At 41.6% G+C, this 18290-nt stretch overlaps 1 pseudogene across 1 annotated transcript; it reads right to left on the minus strand.

The window, feature by feature from the left end:
• Positions 1-14862: 14862 nt before the first annotated feature.
• Positions 14863-17783, minus strand: LOC105534949 (annotated as a pseudogene). Its single transcript, XR_001005357.1, has 3 exons — positions 17748-17783; positions 17299-17368; positions 14863-17183 (listed from the first exon to the last, which is right to left on the minus strand). The product of XR_001005357.1 is annotated as a phosphate carrier protein, mitochondrial pseudogene (transcript).
• Positions 17784-18290: the final 507 nt, after the last annotated feature.

Genomic DNA, 18290 nt, shown 5'->3' on the forward strand with positions numbered 1-18290 from the left:
TGTAAAAGAAACTGTTTGCATAGAAGCCGGGGGGAGACAGGGTTGCCACTGTTGACTTCTACACACACAACTCTCCCAGGCTACTTACTTTTCACTTTCCTATGTGCTGAATTTCCAAGAAAGGGTTATGGATTTTATGATGCATTAAAACTTAAAGCAACTATATCCTGTAGATATCCAAGAACAACCACAACAACAACACGCGCTAAATGTTCCGTGCTAACAGCCTGTCAACTTTTTACTGAGAGGCTGGTAATAATAAGTGCTATAATATATTGAGCATTTATGATATCCCATGTGTTTTACATAGATGATTGCTTATTCCCACAATTAGTCTTCAAGGTTGGTGTTGTGGTTCCCCATTTACATAGGAGGAAACTGAGGCATGTCAAGGTAATGTACCTTGCCAAAGCCTTGCAAGCCAGGGCGGTGAAACCAGGTTTGGAAGCCTGACTGACTGCTCAGCCCTTTCCTGCCACCCCCGCCCCGAGCTGCCTCTCTCTTTTCCCAGTTTTGCTGCACACCACTGGGTTTTTCTTCCACCAGCCTGTTGGGAGGTGGGAGGAAGTCATGCTGAGAGCGGAAGTCATGTTGTACTTTGCTTTCCTGGCATTTTCTCTGACCAGAGCCTAGAAGCAGGACGGCCACAGTCTCAAGGCTCAGTGAAGGTGCCCCATAAACGAGCTCCATGACAGACATGGGGTGAATGGGCAATGGCCTGTGATTCAGAGGGTGTCAAGGAGAGAGACGGATTGGTCTCAGAACAAAGACGGTACATGGCTGTTGAGATGCAATGGGCCCCTCCCACTCGGTGCCTACACGCTATCACCAATTCAGTGCCAGCCCAGCTGTATTCTCAGAAACACAGAATGGTTTGTGTGTGCTTAATTATAATGCTACTTACAGAGAATTTATCAGCGGCAAATCAGAGGCTTGATGCTTTGCTTAAGAAAAAAAAAATTGGTAGTGGCTCTTTGAAATGTGTTCATCTGATGAGTCCTTTGGATTCCAGTATACAGCATTTGAAAGAAATTGGCCATTTCTGGAAAGTCAAGTGGGGGGGGGGGCAGAAGATGCAGAATTAAAAGACTGCAGATGCCTGCCAAAAAAGATTATAAACATTTACTTTCTTTTAAGATACTTCTTTGTCTTGGTGTTTTTTCTCACCTAGTTTCCTGTTATTCATGAATCCATCATTGTCCAAAGAGTCCCAGCTTTGAGACCTAATTATGTATTAGTCACTGTTAAAAAGCAGTTTTTCTGACACTTTCAGTAATAAATTTCTTTTGATGTGATTTATAGTAACTCTGCCTTATAGCAAGTTCCAGGCTAAAGCAAGTAATGTGACAGCAAACTGTTTTGGAGGCAGACGGATCTGTTGTAAATCTTGGTTTTGTCCTTCCAGTTTGACCTTACTAATCTCTCTGAGCCTTAGTTTCCTCACCTGTGAAATTGGGAAAATAATGCAGGGCGGACCCTGGTTGCCTACCTAATAGCCATTTCCATCTCCTTCAATGAATGACAACAGATCTTAGTTTTGTTCAGGTCACAGTGTTCCTGATCCCAGCAGAGGAGCTGAATTGATCTAAGTACTCCATTTCTATATGCCAGTGATTGGCTTACAGCCCCTATTGAAGGCTTGTCATCAAATTCCGTCCAATGAGGCTGAAGGGGTAATATGCTAGAGGCTTCTGAGAAAGATTTTCCTCTCTGATAAGAGAGATACATGAAGAGAAAGCCCATTTGGGAGGGGTGCAGTGGTTCACGCCTGAAATCCCAGCACTTTGGGAGACCTAGGCAGATGGACCACCTGAGATCAGGATTTTGAGACCACCCTGGCCAACATGGTGAAACCCCGTCTCTACCAAAAATACAAAAATTAGCCGGGCATGGTGGTGTGCACTTGCAATCCCAGCTACTCGGGAGGCTGAGGCAGGAGAATGGCTTGGACCTCAGAGGAAGAGGTTGCAGTGAGCCAAGATCATACCACTGCATTCCAGCCTGGGCAAGAGAAAGAGACTCCACCTAAAAAAAAAAAAGGAAAGAAAGAAAAAAGAAAGCCCATTTGCCTTTGCCCTCTTGCTTCCCATTCTGCATGCTGCTGTCGGGACATGATGTCTGGTGCTGTGGCAGCCGTCTTATGAACACGAGAAGAAACATCATGGACACACTAAAGACAGCAGAGCAAAAGGCCTGAAAGAGCCAGAGTCCCTGGGGACAATGCTGATCTATTGAACCAAATGTCCATTCATCTCCAGGTTTCTTGTTAAGAGTGAATGTTTTTATGGTTTAACCTGTTGTGTATTGGGTTTTCTGTTGCTTACAGCCACACACACGCGTGCACACACACACACACACACACTAACTTATACAAATACCAACTTCATAAGATGGTTGTAATAAACCGTACATTGTATATAAAGTACTTAGGACAATATCTGACACAGTAAATGGTTGCTATAAATAGTAACAAAACTGATCAAACATAGGTAATGATTTAAAAGAGCAAAAGTTCCAAAGCACAACACAGATAAGACAAATGGTACTGATTTAGCATGACAAAAACCACCTTTATATTCCTGGTGAAGGGGTGCTAGGGAGACCTTGAGGTCTAAGACATTGATTACAGTGACAAATCCTCATCTCAGGGAGTGAGCTGCAACCGCTGCCAGAGCACACAAGCTATTGGCCAGGAAAGGACTGGGGTTCTTTGCCAGGTTTCCATCTCCCCTCTCACAAACCGACAATCACCCTGTCAGCAGCTCCGATTCATGTCTGGAGCCTAACAATTATGTGTATGTGAATTCCCAGCCTTGTGAAGGGGCAGGGTTCTTTCAACCCACAAAATATCTTTCTAGAATACTAAATTTTACTAGAATTTTCTAAAAACATGTTTTATTTCTTTATGGCAGAACAATAGATACACTGACATATATGAATATAATTTAGGATTATAATTTCCGCAGATATAGTCTACTATTTCGAATCACCATGGTATCACAGGACCACATATAGTTTACATGAAAGTATTGATTTTTTAAATACAACCTACTGGAACACAAAAAAAGAAAACAATAAGATAACATGTGAAAGTATCTAGTATAACAGAAGTAAGAAGTAATACCTCTATTACTATAGAGGTAATATAGTAGATACTCAGTAAATAATCTCAAAGTAACCAGATTTTTTTTTTCATCACTCTATGTTTTACCAAAGAGGCAAATGACAAGATTAAAAATTAACACTGGGGAATAAATATATGCACATACTCACATCCTTATCCACTTATGTCTAAGGTTAGTGTACATCCATTCAAAAGTCCTACACTTTCTGTGCCTATGGTGCTATATAACAAGCATTGATTTTTATAACTTATGGCCATAAGGCTTTGCAGATCTCTGAATTAGTAATCATATCCAGCATATTTGTTATAAAAAAGAAATAATCAAACATACAGACAAAAATTCACGAATAATTGGAACCCAGAGGGTTTTTCTAGTTAGATTGCAGTTAATTGAATAAAACCACCAACTACTGAACATTTTGATTAATTGAGATTTTCTTATGTACTATACACGTATTTCCTCTTTCCTCCTTTACAATAAAAAGCAAAATTAGTGGTAGCTCAACTTTTCACATTGTGATTTCCCAAAATCAGTGATCCCTGCTTCTCTAGAGACTAAGATAGCATTGATTCCTTGGAGGCAATTTCTACTCTTTACAACATGATAGATTGTTTTCAACTTGTTTTTAAGAAATTTAATGTTTACTTTAGCAGCTATGGTCTTAACTTGATATTTGAAGCTCGAGGTAAGGGCTGTACTTTTAGAAAGAGATAAATTCAGGTACTTTTCATAGTCCCATAATATTTTATAATAGATTTGTTGAATAGAATTCATATACCATGAAATTCATTCTTTTAAAGTGTTCAATTCAGTGGTTTTTAGTATATTGACAAAATTGTGCACCATCACCACTAATTCCAGAATACTTTTATCACCCCTAAAAGAAACCCTTTATCCATTAACAGTCACTCCCCATTCCTCCCTCCCACCCTCACCCACCACTCCAGCCCCTGGCACCAATGTACTTTCAGTTTGTATGGGTTGCCTAATCTGGACATTTCATATAAATGAAATCATACAATATATGGCTTTTTGTGTCTAACTTCTTTCACTTAGAGTAATGATTTCAAGATTCATCCATGTTGTAGCATGTACTTTATTTCTATTTATGGCAAATAGTAATTTATTCCTTTTTGTGGCAAAAATATTCCATTGTGTAGATAAGCAACATTTTTATCCATTCATTAGTTGGTAGACATTTGAGTTGTTTCTATTTTAGGGCTACTATGAAAAAGTGTTTCATGATTATTTTTATGGAGGTGAAATTCATGTGACATACAAGTAACTGTTTTAAAGTGTACAATTAAGCAGCATTTAGTGGATTTAGAATGCTGTTCCACCACCACCTCTCTCTACTTTCAAAACTATTTTTATCACCCTGGAAAAATCCTTCATGTCCATTAAATAATCACTTCTTGCTATGGTTTGAAAGTGTCACCCAAAGCTCTGGCATTGGAAACTTAATCCTCAATGCAACACTGTTGAGAGGTGGGATCTTTAAGAGGTGATTAGGTCATGAGGGCAGAGCCCTCATAAATTAATGTCATTATTGTTATAGTGGGTTTGTTATTCCAAGAGTGGATTTGTTATAAAAGCAAATTTGGCCCTCTCTTGCCACTGTCTCCCTCTCTTGCTCTTCCACCTTCCTCAGTGGAGTGACACAGTATGAAGGCCTCTGTCAGATAGCAGCACCATGCTCTTGGACTTCCCAGCCTGCAGAACTGTGAGCCAAATAAATCTCTACTGTTTATAAATCATCCAGTCTGCTGTATTTGTGTTAAACTAGCACAAAACAGACTAAAACAGGAAATTAGTACCAGAGACAGGCTGTCACTATAACAAATACATGAAGATGTGAAAGTGGCTTTGGAAGTAAATAATGTGTAAAGGCTGGAAGAATTTAGAGGTGCAGGATAGAAATGCATGGGTTACTGTGAATGAGACATTAAGGGCAATTCTAGTGAAGACACAGAAGAAAAGAGCTGTGTTTTTGTTTTTAAAAGGTTATAAAAAGCCATGAGAATGTAGTTTTTATTAAAGGAAAAGTAATTTTGTCTAGCTTTGAGGTTTTAAAAAGTTGTTTTAAATTGAAGGAACAAAAAGAACAGATATAGAAAGTTGGGGAAAGAGAGAGAATGGGAAAATTGTAAGAGGTTGTGAAAGGTTTATGGAAACCTTATCTTGTGGTCAAAACTGATTGAGATTGGATAGACCTGTTTACAAGGTTTATTAAGATTGGCTTTAGTTTTAATAACACACTGATACAAAGGTAGAATTTGGTCTTCTCTTTTGAACAAGATTTTTGTGTAGTATTAATAAGAGATAGGAAAATATTTTTGTTTACCTTTGAGTAAACTGCAAAAAAAGACATAAAGGGGAAACAGAAAAGACAGATTCAGTTTGCCTCATGGTGTCTTTATTAGGTCTTATGATTACTTGGGAAACTGAGTCTCCTCTCTATTAAAGAGTGAAAGGTTTTGCTTTTTGAAATCTCTGAACTATCACTTTGGCTAAATGAATAACTATCATTTTCCAGTGACCCATGATCCTATTTTGAACAAGAGTTTTAAATCTTTGGTATTTGACAAACTTTCCAAAATGAAAATTCCATATTCTAAATTCAATCTTCTTGACCTCAAACTAACTTTTTGGATATTAGGGACCCTGAAACTCTAAGAGAGACATATTAGACTTGCTTGGTATGTTAAAATCATATGTGAAGCATTGTCAAATAAGAGATAGTGTTTAACTTTATTTGAGTTATATTTATATAAATGTGTTTTAATATATGTTCCAAAATTGTATGAGACTACTAAAATTTTCATATGTCTTAGTATACGTTATCAGTAATAATTATGATTACTATGTTAAATGCCACAAAAATAACCAAATTTCCTTGTCAATTATATCTTCGACCACGGCTATTCTAGACTTTTGTCATCCAGACAATTATTGTTTTACTTTGACTCTTCTCAAAAACTGGTTTATAGTCAGCTATGGTCCAAAATTTGCTCTTTTTCAACGAATTAATGGAAAGGACTCTCACAAATACTCTTGAATACAGGTTTCTGACAACTTTAGAGATTATACTATTGAACTGGCTAAAAACTTCCAACCCTATAATTAAAAGGTTGATATGCTCATGACAATTGCTAGCTCAGGCTGGGTGTGGTGGATCACACCTGTAATCCCAGTGCTTTGGGAGGCTAAGGAGGGTGGATCACCTGAGGTCAAGAGTTCAAGAGCAACCTGGCCAACATGGTGAAACCCCATCTCTACTAAAAATACAAAAATTAACCAGGCATGGTGGTGGATGCCTGTAATCCCAGCTACTACGGAGGCTGAGACAAGAGAATCACTTGAACCCAGGGGGCAGAAGTTGCAGTGAGCTGAGATCGTGCCACTGCACTCTACCCTGGGTGACAGAGCAAGACTCCATCTCAAAAAAAAAAAAAAAAAAAGAAAAAAAAAAAAAAACAGAAAAAAGACAAAAGATTGCTAGCTCAACATCAAGTGGAATAAGAATTCATTAAATAGAACTAAACTAATAAAGAACTGAAATAGTTTTTATGACTTCTTCAAAACAAAAAAGATTTTGGGTGGTTGTTGTTGTTTTTTGTTTGTTTGTGTGTTTGGTTATTGATTCTTTTTATGTTTTGTTTTCCAGAATCAAGAAAATGTTTTTTTTCTTTTGAGCTATTTATAGCTTACAATTATTAGGTAAAGTACACCTTTGTGAGCAAATTTGAAGCATTTATCTTTCTGATTTCTCCAGAATTTGGAAATTATATGTGAGTATTTTTATTTTATGGCAATATAGTTATTTGTGTAAGTTCAATATGAATCTGTTTTCTTTTGTAACAGGGCACATCAGAGGTTGGTTATTTTACTAAGGCTTTGACTGGAGTGTCATATTTTCCAGTAAGATCAGATTGCTTTGAGAAACAGAGGTTGACTTTATAGAGCTAATAATAGGCTCTTTGGAAAGACTGGCCTGGTACCTTATCTATGAGATTTCATAAGGTTTCTAACTTGTGTTAAGTAAAAAATGTAACTTTCTGACAGGCCTATGAAACTCAAGTTATTTTGGAACCTCAAAGAAAGAGGAATGCACCCAATTCATACAGGTACCACAAGCACAGTCTAATGGCAAATCCCTGGCTTGGCTTCCTAGCCTTGAGGATTTTAAAAGTCTAATCTGAAATTCTGATTTTAAAACAGCCGCTATGGCCAATCACTATTATTGCTACATTTTATGCAAATAATCAGTCCAAGAATAATAAGACTAAATTTTTTGGGGGGCAGGGGACAGAGTCTCGCTCTGTTGCCAGGCTGGAATGCAGTGGCGTGATCTCAGCTCACTGCAATCTCTGCTTCTCGGGTTCATGAGATTCCCCTGTCTCAGTCTCCCAAGTAGCTGGGACTACAGGCACGTGCCACCACTCCCAGCTAATGTTTTGTATTTTAGTAGAGATGGGGTTTCACCATGTTGGCGAAGATGGCGAAGATGGTCTCGATCTCCTGACCTTGTGATCCACCTGCCTTGGCCTCCCAAAATGCTGGGATTACAGGCATGAGCACCCAGCCAAGACTAAAACTTATTTTGCAAATAAATTTATCTTACTATGATTTGTCTTTGGTAAAAATAGGGGACTGCAGAGAGAAAAATTATGTTTCAAAAGAAAACCATAGGACACATATTATTAGATTCTAGCTTTGTCCATTGTTTTTGAGTTTTTATTATTTTCCTAAAATTTGGACTGAATTCTGAATTCCTTCCTGGCTATATGTCTCCAAACTAACATTTTCAATTTTTTTTTCCATTTTTCTGACTTGAAATCATTAGAAATCATTAAAATTGTGCTTTTCTTAAGGCCCTGCAAACTGAAGCTAGACAACTTAAACTTCAGAGAAATCAAAGCAAATTACATATAAACAGATTTCATGCTTGCTGAAGTATGGACGACTGAAAAAGTTCACTTAAACACCTGATTTGAACTGCAATCCGAAGTCGCCACTGCAATCTGAAGATGCTTCAGAGACTCTTGAAAAGCTTGTCTATAGACTACTCCAGTCATTAACCTTTGTTTTTCTTCTGTTTCTATAGAAATGCTTCGTATTAAAGATCTGTTTGCCTGCATCATATAGAGACAGCCAATCTGTAATCCCACCTCCTGGAATAGGTCACAACTGTTTAACCAAACTGATATATTCTCAGGGGTGAGACTGATTCAAGAAGATATAGAACGATACACTGAAATTTACTTTTTTCTGTTTATCCCAATTTGTTTTTCCACTCCTTTGTCCATCAGTACCTAATAACTTCTAAGCCAAATCTCTCCTAAGCTATTGGCTTGGCTTTTAATATGTGAAATTTTTTAAGGTTTCAACGTGGGGACTGAAGGAAATAAAAATATTTTACCCCAAAATATATTTCTTTGACATATTTTGAGATGGTTGTCAGAGAGCCAGCAAACAGAAGTAGGCATGTAAAGTTGTCTTTTGTGGGGGAGATTTACATCTGCAGAGAATTTACATTGATGCAGCCAGGCTTTCCTTTGTCTGGATCTAGGAAAAAGAGTCTGACACCGCTAAAGGTCTGAAAGAAACACCATCTATTGTCTCTGAGGGCTACCACCTGTGGAATTTCATCTACATAACAAGACCACCTCTGCTAGTCAGGCCTTCTCTTCTTTTCCTCCCATAGCCTTTTAGTGTGTATGTGTGTATGCTGCCATAACCTGATTTGCCGCAATCCAGGCCCCCGTTCTTTCTGTAACCTCAAGATGGCATAAAAGTTTCTGCACCCCACTGGGGTACTGGGTAATCATTCTGATGTACTCTGTGCACATGTTAATAAATTGGATGCCTTTTCACTTATTAATCTGCCTTTTATGAGTTGATTTTTCAGTGAAACTCAAGAGAGTGAAGAGGTTTTCCCCTTTGCCTCTACATAATTTATTTTTCCCACTAAACTGTAAGATCCCCAAGGGAACGGTCTGTGTATTATGCTAATCACAAAACCTTTTTGCCTAGCACATGGTGGATATTGACTGGTAGTGTTTTAGACTGGGGCATGAGCATATTTACCACAATGCTGCTGAAATTTTGGATACCCTATCACTGAGGCTGTCAAAATATACTAACTGAAACACACACACACACACACACACACACACACATAAACACAAATGTGGTCATAATCACATCGTTAATACCTACCCTATTCACGCCATCCACCCAAATAGTAGAATTCAGGAAACCAAGATAAAGTCTCCTAAGTGATATTAAAATTTACATTTCCTTTCAAATGGTTCTTTGCTCATGATTTAAAAAATAATTGATCTTCAAGACCACAAAAAACAAGCATACCATAATTGAATGACTGCCTATCAAAATGTGATCTGACTTCAGTGATTATTTTGCCTTCCAAAGGCTCAAAAGAAAGACTTTCTAAAGACATACTTGTACAGCAAGGAAATGTACTCATAACATTAACACTTTGATTTCTTCTCATCTTTATCATGTGGTATTAACATGTAAATATGACCTTTGTTTTTCAAGATTTTACCTACTTCCTTTATTCACTTCTCAAAGGACAGATCAATGGATGAGATTACAGCTATCATAAAATTAATTTCATATACTTGAGAAAGCTACTTTAATCACCACCTGGGGGAAAAGATAAATAGCCTGATATAGCTTCCTTAGCTGTAAGAACTAAGATTAGAGGAAAAAATTGTGATGAAGCCTTTCATTGAAACTGCAATACCACACACACACATACACACACACACACACACACACAAAAGTGCTGCATTTATGATCAGTCCCTTCAAGTTAGAACTGAGGCACTGACCTGGTGAGCAAATGACTTAAATATTAAATTAAATATTGACTATTTTGCAGTTTATTTCTAGATAATTTTGCCATAGGTTTTCCACAATTGAGACACACTGCAAACTCCTCATTGGTGCGAAATGAGGAAAGCTTTATAGTACATACAAATATATATTTTTTTGAGATGGGGGATCCTCCCACCTCAGCCACCTGAGCCTTCTGAGTAACTGGGACTACAACCATGCATCACCATACCTGGCTAATTTTTTTTTTTTTTTTTTTTGGTAGAGATGGGGTATTGCCATGTTGCCCAGGATGGTCTCGAACTCCTGGGCTCAAGTGGTCTACCTACCTCAGATTCGCAAAGTGCAGGGATTACAAGCCTGCACCATGGCACCCAGCCTTAATTTTTTTTTAAGAAATAAGTTCAGGGTACTATGAAAAACAATTTAAGAAAATGATAGTCATTAGTTCTAAGAAGGTGCTGAGCTGGAGTAATGAAGAACATGTGGACTTTGATTCAGACTATATCACTCATTAGCTACATGACTTTGAGCAAGTTATCTAGCATCTGAGTCTTAGTTTTATATAGAAACAAGAATTGTGATTGTCAAGCGCGTCCATGTGAAGAGAGTCCACCAACAGACTTTTATGTGAACAATAAAGCTTTTTAATCACCTAGGTACAGGCAGGCTGACTCCTTTTTCAGACTCAGCCCGCCTGCACCCAGGTGATTAAAAAGTTTTATTGCTCACACAAATCTTGTTGATGGACTGTCTCCACATGGACACGCTTGACATTTTGTGCTGAAGACCAGGAACAGGAGGACTCCTTTGGGAGACCAGTCCCCTGTCCTTGCTCTCACTCGGTGAGGAGATCCACCTGCAACCTCGGGTCCTCAGACCAACCAGTCCAAGGAACATCTCACCAATTTCAAATCGGGTAAGTGGTCGTTTCACTCTCTTCTCCAACCTCTCTCGCTATCCCTCCACACTTCAATCTCTCCCTTCCTTAATTTTGGTTCCTTTCCCTTTCTGGTAGAGACAGAGGAGACGCGTTTTATCTGTGAACTCAAAATTTTAGCGCTGGTCACCGACTTGGGAAGACAGTCTTCCCTTGGTGTTTAATAACTGCAGGGACGCCTGTCTGATTATTCACCCACATTTCAGAGGTGTCTGATCACTGCAGGGATGCCTGCCTTGATCCTTCACCTTGGTGGCAAGTACCACCCCCTCTCTCTCCGTGTCTCTACCCTCTCTTTTCTCTAAACTTACCATTTTACTATGGGCAATCTTCTTCCCTCCATTCCTCCTTCTTCTCCCTTGGACTTAGTTCTAAAAAAGTTAAAACCTCTTCAACTTCCACCTGATCTGAAACCTAAGCGTCTTATTTTCTTCTGCAACACCGCTTGGCCCCAGTACAAACTTGGAGTAATGACTCCAAATAGCCAGAAAACGGCACTTTTGCATTTCTCCATCCTACAAGATCTAGATAATTTTTTTCAAAAAATGGGCAAATGGTCTGAGGTGCCTGATGTCCAGCAGGCATTCTTTTACACATCAGTCCCTCCCTAGTCTCTGCTCCCAATGCGACTTGTCCCAAATCTTTCTTCTTTCTCTCCTGTCTGTTCCTTCAGTCTACACCCCAAGCTCTGAGTCCTTTGAATCCTCCTTTTCTACAGACCCATCTAGCCTCTCCCCTCTTCCCCAGGCTGCTCCTCGCCAGGCCGAGCCAGGTCTCAATTCTTCCTCAGCCTCCACTCCCCCACCCTGTAATCCTTCTATCACCTCCCCTCCTCACACCCAGTCCGGCTTACAGTTTTGTTCCATCACTAGCCCTACCCAACCTGCCCAACAATTTCCTCTTAGAGAGGTGGTTGGAGCTGAAGGCATAGTCAAGGTTAATACTCCTTCTTCTTTAGTCAAACTAAATCAGTTAGCGTTTAGGCTCTTTTTCATCAAATATAAAAACCCAGCCCAGTTCATGGCTTGTTTGGCAACAACCCTTTGACACTTTACTGCCCTAGACACAGAGGGGCCAGAAGGCTGTCTTATTCTCAATGTGCATTTTATTATCCAATCCACTCCTGACATTAGAAAAAGCTCCAAAAATTAGATTCTAGCCCTCAAACCTCACAACAGGACTTAATTAACCTTGCCTTCAAGGTGTAGAATAATAGAGGCAGCCAAGTGGCAACGTATTTCTGAGTTGAATTACTTGCCTCCACTACAAGAGAAACTCCAGCCACATCTCCAGTACACAAGAACTTCAAAATACCTAAACCACAGCAGCCAGGCATTCCTCCAAGACCTCCTCCCTCAGGATCTTGCTTCAAGTGCCAGAAATCTGGCCACTGGTCCAAGGAATGCCCGCAGCCTGGGATTCCTCCTAAGACGTGTCCCATCTGTGTGGGACCCCACTGGAAATCGGACTGTCCAACTCTCCCGGCAGCCACTCCCAGAGCCCTGGAACTCTGGCCCAAGGCTCTCTGACTGACTCCTTCCCAGATCTTCTCAGCTTAGCGACTGAAGACTCACACTACCCGATCGCCTCGGAAGCCGCCTGGACCATCACAGATGCTTTGGGTAACTCTTACAGTGGAAGACAGGAATGTCAGGCCTCTGAGCCCAAGCATGCATGCATACATCCAGGTGGCCTGAGGCAACCGAAGAACCACAAAAGAAGTGAAAATGGCTGGTTCCTGCCTTAACTAATGACATTACCTTGTGATATTCCTTCTTCTGGACTGTAAGTCTCCGGAGCTCCCCACTGAGCACCTTGCGACCCACCCGGCCCCTGCCCGCAAGAGAACAACCCCTTTTAACTGTAATATTCCACTACCTACCCAAATCCTATAAAACTGCCCCACCCCTATCCCCACCCCTATCTCCTTTTGCTGACTCCTTTTTTGGACTCAGCCAACCTGCACCCAGGTGATTAAAAAGCTTTATTTCTCACACAAGGCCTGTTGGTGGTCTCTTACATGGACATGCGTGACAGTGATTATATGAGAAAATGAGTATGAAATGCCTAACAATACCAGATGTATACTATGGCTTTTATTACTCTAATAAGATATGGATGATTTCACAGAGAATGCTAACTATAGGTGTGAGGGAAGAATAACCCCCATAGGTTCTTAGTTGGAGTTAACCTGTTACAAAAGACAAATTAACAAGAGAAAAAGAGAAGCTTATTAACATGTATATTTCACATATACATGAGATATAGAGAATGAGTAGTTCTCAAAGAGGTGGCTTTGAATTTCAGTTTATATAGCATCTTCAACAAAGAACAGCAGGATGGGCATGGTGGCTCACATCTGTAATCCCAGCACTTTGGGAGGTCAAGGTGAGCAGATCACTTGAGCCCAGGAGTTCAAGACCAGCCTGGGGAACATGGGAACATGCAAAAACCCCATCTCCACCAACACACACACACACACACACACACGTGTTAAAACCCCGTCTCAACCCCTCTCCGCCCCCACACACACACTAGCTGGGCATGGTGGTGTGTGCCTGTAGTCCCAGTTACTCAGGAGGCTGAGGCGGGCTCAGGCTCAATCACCTGAGACCAAGGAGGTCAAGGCTGCCGTGAGCTGTGATTGCACCACTGCACTCCCACCTGATAGAGAGAAAACATGTCTTCCAAAAAAAAAAAAAAAAAAAAGAACAGCAAATATTTAGAGAAATTTTAAGAAAAGGACTTTTGAGCCTTTAGGGACAGCACCTTGGGGGAAGGCAATAAATGGCACATAAAGGCTAGTTAGTAAAGCTTGTTAATACAGATTGCTCTAGTAACATCTCCACACCTATAAGGGTCTAAAGTTGTTTTCAGTGGTTAATGTTTGTTCTCTCTGGCAGGAAGGTGGGCAAGGTACTTTTTGTCTTTGTAAATCTATGCCCTGCTCTTTGGAAAATAAGGAGAGGGCAGAGAGCTTTCCTGCATTTGCTTCTTCTGTTCTGTTCAACAATCCTTCATATTTTGGGGCAGCATATTCTAGTCTCCTACACAGGCAAGGTAAAACATTGAATAAAAATTTAAATTGTTCCAAAGAAATAATAACTAGGAAAAACCGTAAAGATTCTGAATTCTTGTTATCTTACTTAAATTGTCTTTATTCTCTATTATCAGCTATCCCTCCCCTATTTATTCAAACAGACATTTGTAAGCCACCAAAAAAAACCAATAAAGCAGGGGGGAGGGGGAGTGGGGAATAGAATGTACAGGAACTGACTATGAAAACTGCTGACCGGAACTAAGTAAATTATTTTGCTCTTCACTCATGCTGGAGTGCAGTGGCATGATCCTAGCCTCAAAATCCTGTAATCTCAAACTCCTGGTCTCAAGTGATCTTTCTACCTCAGTCTCCCAAGTAGCTAGGGATTCTCACAATGTTGGCCAGGCTGGTCTTGAACTCCTGGCCTCAAGTGATTCTCCCTCCATGGCCTCCTAAGCTGTTGGGATTACAGGTGTGAGCCACCTCCCTGGCCAATAAACCCATCTTCTTGACCATGTTCATAACTACCAGAATCATGCCATCTGGTTCTCCTTAGATTATACTTCTCTAAACATATACCATATATATTACAAAAATTATCTGGTGTTATCAATGGAACAATCATGAAATACCACAAACCAGAACAAGTGGTCTCTTACTATCTTGAAATCCATAGATTTTGCAGCAATTTCCAAAATTATATTACTAAAAGTACTTTACTTAAAAATTGTTTACCAAAGAAACTTCCTACATTTTAGAAGACAATAGACAGAAATGTATTTAACTGAAGTGTCTTAACAATAGCTAATGTTCCTTCCCAATCATATGCTAAATAGAAGCATTAAATATTAATAAATTTCATTCTATCTCATTCAAAAGTCGACTTTTTTCTTCATCTCTTTATTATTCAAGACAGTTCAGACATACTTAAATTTAGACACTTTTAAACTTCTGTTAACCGCTGAACAGTTTACTATTACAAAGTTTAAACATTAACATATTCTAAGTTTGTAGTCTAATTTAATACAAGTTTTTAAGGCAATCATGTTACACTTTGGTAAGTTATATCAAATGCCTTATTGAAGTTTGTTTCTTATTCACATTTTACAAACATTTCTAATTCACGGAATTTCACTGATTGTAAAATTTCCCCAATCAGAGATGTGAAGGCTACAAAGAATCAAAAACATGCTTTATAATTTCATTAAAGTTTATGAATCTCAACCATTGTAAAGATCACTGAAACATCTACCAAATTAAGTGAAGAGTATTTATTACACTTAAAGTGAGATTTTCCCTCCAAAGTCACCAAAACCATTCTTTAATATTCAACAGACAGTAGTTGGAATTTGCAGGATTTGGGGTTTTTTCTTCCTTTTTTTTTTTTTTTTTTTAATGTCAGGGTGGTATGGTCTTCTTTGGATGTATGGCTGTTGAAAGCTGAGTTATACAAAAGAAATCTTTGGAGAACAGAGGCTTTTCTTTACATATTTATTCCCAGAGCCTGCCCTTCATCTCTTTCCGGCTTTCCACATTGATCCAATTGTAGCACTTCCTGGAGAGAGCTATGTTCTAATCAGCAACATCAGGAAGAGAAGGGACAAAGAAAAAGGAGAAAATGCAGATCTTCTCATGTCTCTTTGAAAACAGTGAATACATTCTAAGCTACAAGGCAGTATAAGTCACAATTTAACTTTTAATAATTTTTACCGTAATGGATATGAACAGGAAATATGCGATGAGTCCGTCATCTATTCAATAGGTGCCCGATTTCTATTGAGATGAACACCATGTACCAGAATCTCACTTTGTTCCCCATCCATATAGTTGTGCTGACCTTAAAACCTCATTTGCAGGCTATTCAGTAGTTATGCTTGGATAATCTCTACAGAAAGGGCGAATCAAAGGAGATAACACCTAGAGACCCAAAACTACCTAACATTACTTCCTGTTAAGAATTTTTCCTTTTAATTGCTGAAAAACTATTGAGTTAAAGCAACCATGCCAACTCCCCAAAGATAATGGTTCAAACCCCCAAACGAAAGGTTTGCAAATCCTCTTGAATTGCCAAAAAGAAGCAGTCATTTAAAGAGAACTCAGACTGCATATTAAGTAACCTCTACCCAAAATGTGAACATCTTACACACTAGTATTGTTTGCACGCGACTCCCCACTTGATGGAAATCTGGACCCACTGTGGCTAGAGCAGTTCAGAACTCCACGCCTACTTTTTCTTCCTCAGGGGTTCGGGCGCTTGCGCCACGGGAGGGCGAGGCAGCTTGGGATACACCTTGACCAGGTAGCAGATGAACCACTGCAGGGCCGCGAGGGTGCGAACCATGAGGATGTGCGCAAAGAGGCCGATGAGCGCAAAGAGGCCCTTCCACACGTCCGCGAACCCCAGTCTTCGCAGGACGCCCAGAGCCGTGCTGCCCTTCTCCTTGTTCAGCACAGACACCACAGAGTCGGCGGGATGGGACACGACGGCGCAGAAGACGCCGGCGATGTAGCTGGCCACGAAGGTGATGCCCAGCTGCTCAGCCTTGGTGCACTGGCTCTGGGGCTTGGGCACGGCGTACCTGTAGAGCACCTCCACCGTGCGCTCGAAGCAGGCGAACTTCCTCATGGTGTAGGGGATCTGCCGCAGCCACAGCGGCGCCACGCCCTTGCAGAAGGCCCACAGGCCCTCCTCGCCCTACATCCTGGGCGCCGTGGCTCGCAGGGTGCCGGCGTAGCCCAGTCGCGTCTGCACGCGGACCTTCACCGCCTCCACCGGCGCCAGCGAGAGGTCCGCGAAGAACTCCGCGCAGGCCCAGGCGACCAGGTACAGGCGGATTCTCCACGCGTAGGCCTTCTCTGGGCCCAGGGCCTCCGCGTAGCGGATCTTGAAGACCTCGTAAAGGCCGAACTTGAAGCCCTGCAAGGAGTAGCCGAAGAAGGTCAGGGCCCAGCCGCGAGCCAGGCCGCGTAGTCAGTCGCTGCGCATCGTCACACCGAAGCCGCTGAGGACGCCCTTTTACCAGCCGGGGTTCACCTGCAAGCGGCACTTGACTAGGTCCAGGGACACGATGGCCGTGTGTGTCAGCTGCAGCTCAGCATCCCGCCCAGGCCGCACAGCAGCAGGTACCGGGCCGAGCCGTACTCCACGCTGGCCTCCTCCGCAGCCGCCGCCCAGGGCCTGCAGCCGCCTTGGCCCACGCTTCTCGCCTGCAGCACTTGGCGGTCGCCGGGGGGTCATCCATGGCTGCGCTGGGTGCAGGCCGACCCTGCCTTCCTCCCCTCCAGGCGCATTCCCTCAGGGGCCGCGGGGCGGGGCGGGGCATCGTGAACCTCCCTGGTGAGCCCCCCCAACGGTGCAGGCGAGGGCATCCCGGCGGGACCACAACGCTTCATCCCGCGCCTGCGCAGTCCGCGGTGTGACCAGACAGTTTAAGTAGGCGGTGTTGCCCCGCCCCTTCCCCTCCAGCACACCCCGCCCCTTTGCCCCTTCAGGTCAATGGGCTCCTGGTAGCTGCAGGAACTCCGGCCCCGCTGCGCCTGGGCCAGTGGTCAGTGGTCCCAGAGCTCACCTTGGACGGTGGACCGGGCCTTCACTACCCTCGTGACTTCGGTCCAGCTCGGCTGCCTAGTCCTCTACAAAAATGCGAAGAAAATAAACCAACAAGTACAAACACGAGTAAACACAGGAATAGGCGAGTACGTAGATGAGGAGGTGGATGAAGGGGTGAAGAGTCGCCATGCACTGTTGCCTTCCTGAGAGGCCTTTCTGGAGTCCTCACCCAACTACGCCGGTTTAGAGGAATGGTCATCTCCATGGCAGTGGCGTTCCACGGTGCGAATGGGCAGAGAGAGCCAGTGGCTTCCGGCCTTACATAACGATCTCACCAGGTAGGTAGGTGACAGTTTCCCCCAGCTCACACACTACTCCTGTCTCCCAACAACGGTTGTAGTGGGAGCCTAGGAAGCATGGGGACACTCACTGAATTTAGGAGGGGTGCTGATTATTTTCACTTATCATGTATTTTCTTTTCATTGACTACTGATTTTGGAGAATACGAAAGTGAGTCAAAAACCCTCGTCTTTTGGGAAGCTTACAGTTTCACTGACCCAAAAAATAAGAACTAAGTGACCCCAGGTATAAATCAGTAGCATACATCATCCATTCATTTACCCACTTTGTGCTGGGCCCTGTGCAGGGCTACGGGTTCAGCAAAGAACCAGACATACTCCTGCTTACTTCTAAATAAGATTTTGTTTTAAAAGAAAAAAAATCAGGATTTTGATAAGTATTATAACAGAATTTGTTTGGTTTTTGAGACAGA

The sequence above is a fragment of the Mandrillus leucophaeus genome, unplaced genomic scaffold, assembly GCF_000951045.1.
Source record: "Mandrillus leucophaeus isolate KB7577 unplaced genomic scaffold, Mleu.le_1.0 Scaffold14, whole genome shotgun sequence".
Taxonomy (NCBI): Eukaryota; Metazoa; Chordata; class Mammalia; order Primates; family Cercopithecidae; genus Mandrillus; species Mandrillus leucophaeus.